The sequence below is a fragment of the Phoxinus phoxinus genome (genome assembly GCF_949152265.1).
Source record: "Phoxinus phoxinus genome assembly, chromosome: 22".
Classification (NCBI taxonomy): Eukaryota; Metazoa; Chordata; class Actinopteri; order Cypriniformes; family Leuciscidae; genus Phoxinus; species Phoxinus phoxinus.
Window position 1 is genome coordinate 3702809 of NC_136897.1, and position 2694 is coordinate 3705502.

Consider the following 2694-nt stretch of genomic DNA (forward strand, 5'->3'; position numbering starts at 1 on the left):
GTTTTTGCTTCCAAATCTTTTGCGAGAGACTTTTTATATTTAAAATATTTAAAAAATATGAATTAATGAGCATTACGTCATGAAAGGGGGGATGAGCTGTGAGAAGTTACGGCAGTCTGACCCAGAAATGTGAGTTCCTCCATATACCACTCACCAGAAACCGCATTCACTGTATGGCTTGTGTCTGCAACCTATTTATTTACCTTTATTTTACCAGGAAATAATCCTATTGAGATTCAGAATCTCTTTTTCAAGGGAGTCCTGGCCAAGACAGCAGAATAATAGTTCCATATTAAAAATACATATACAAACATTTAACAAAAAAATACATTTAGCCAATTTAACATAATCTCAACATAATCACCAGCAGCGCTCAGTAACAGCACATGTGCATTTAGTTCTCAAATAGTCCTTTATCCTCATTTTAAATTGTGTCATTGTCTGTAAATAGTCAAATTTTAGCTGATTCTGCAATTAATACCAGGAAAAAGGTGCAAAAAATTTAAAGTTACTTTCACTGAAGACAGTTCGCGTTCATGGGATATCATAGATGATTTGCCCATATGATCGAAGATTACATTTCCTGGTAGTGACTTTAAGAGTGAGAAAGAGCATAAGTAAGGAGGCAGTTTACAAATAATGGCCTTAAAAAGAAAAATATAGCAGTGCTCCAGCCTGCGATTGTGCAGAGATGGCCAACACACACTCTCATACAAGCTACAATGATGAGTACGGAAACTGGATTTAGTTAGAACAAACTATGCCAGGGGACAACACCTTAAAGAAAAGAAGATTATAGATCAAGAGCTAATGTGAATGTGCTTTCAAGAGCCAGCTGGGACCATGAGAAGATTGCCATTATTTGTTGTGGAGACAGTAACAAAACTTAATTTATATGAGGAACATGTATAGAAGTGTTGATTTTGAACTAATATATCTAACATAGTTTAACTCCTGAAGGTCGTTAGACATGGTGGTGGCTAAAGATGAAGACCGCTTTTGTAGATTCAAGGAAAAGTCTGGATAACAAAGGTGAATCTGATGAAAAGATGATAGAGAACATGGGACGAGCTTTAAGTTGATTGTTCATCAACCTCTGTCTGGTAGTAATTACTTTTGTCCTTTATGATGTGGATTATGTGGAATTATTTTCTGGATCAGTGTAAGTATTTATGTAAATTGGAATTGTGGAGTTGTTGATCACCGTCCATCATGGGTTGAAATAAAAGATGTTGTTATAGATTTGACGGCAACAACAAAGTGACACATTGGCCAAGTCAATATCAAATTATCCAGAGAGCCATTTATGATTATTGCGAACAAAGGAGGAGAATGTTTGACAAAGTCTGTACAGCACGACCTGATAAAAACAATTGATGACTTTAAAAATGCTTGTAGAGGACTGATTTAAGAGACCAAACAACAGGCCTGGAAAGCAGGATACGCCGTGAGACTCAGGGCCATTGCCCTTCAAATACTTTGATAAGATGAAGATGAGATTGTGGCTTAAAGCGAGGAATGTAATATTTTGTTTCAGAAGCAGAGAAAGATGTCTGAATGACAATGTTTGGGTTAGTGTTGATGTCTAACTTTATCCAAACACGGACTCTTATTCCGGCTGTACTGAAGCCGGAGCGGTTTGACCAATCAGATGAAAGGGGCGTTTCAGCACCGCCCACATGTGCGAATTAAATATCAAAGCCATAAACCGATTTGTAAACCAAAAAAGAAAATTGAGAAATCGAGCCGAAATCTAATTTTCCGTTTATTAAACTAAACGAATAAACGAACCGTGTTTTCATTTCTCGTTATTCCATTCCAAATAGGAAATGAAATGATCAGATGATACGCAGACCTTGCAGTCGCAAGGAAAGGAAGGTTTTGAAGGAAATATCTATAATAATAATGTTTGTAAGTGAATGGATAAATACAGGTTGATGTAAAATTACAGACAATGACTATAACAAATGTGAGTTGCAATATATATAAAAATTATGTTTATTTGAAAACGCATGTCATTTCTGGGAAAGATGTCTTAAGCTGGGCTAGAATTAAAAGATGGTAGATTAAGTCTTATGAAAATGTAGTGTACCTGCGCCATTAGTCCATCCATTCCTCCACTTCGACTCATTCAGGCTGATTTGCTGAGCGATTGTGAATTTGATGGATTATCATTATCACATTAGCCACTATAGAGGCATTGCTTCTCACATGACTTTCCTGTATTTCGCCTTCTCTCCTCACAGTCATGCCATTGAACTGGAAACTCAATGTGAATGAAATGGGCTCAAAATAGGTTCTCAATCAGTGTTGCCAAGTCTGCGGTTTTCCCACAGGATTTGGCTACTTTTAAGTTGTTGTTTTTGTTTTATTCCGTCGGTTGAAAAAGTTTTAATGGTTGCATGTTCATAATGGTTTAGGAGTTGTTACAGCTTCTGTTTATTTGGCTTTTCTGGTTCAAAAGCCTGTGTAACTGACAACAATTACAATGGTAAGCACAATATACTGCACATGAAGTTAAAATGGGTCTCATGGAGTGAAACTTCTGATTTAGGAATCCAAGCAGCTCCCAGATCAAATCATGATCACATAGTTTTCAATTTCTGGCTGGAATTTTTTTTTTGCTTGCTAAAAAATGTCGTGTTCCTAAACACCTACTTTTCTTACTCATCCTGGGACGCTCATCTAATTTTT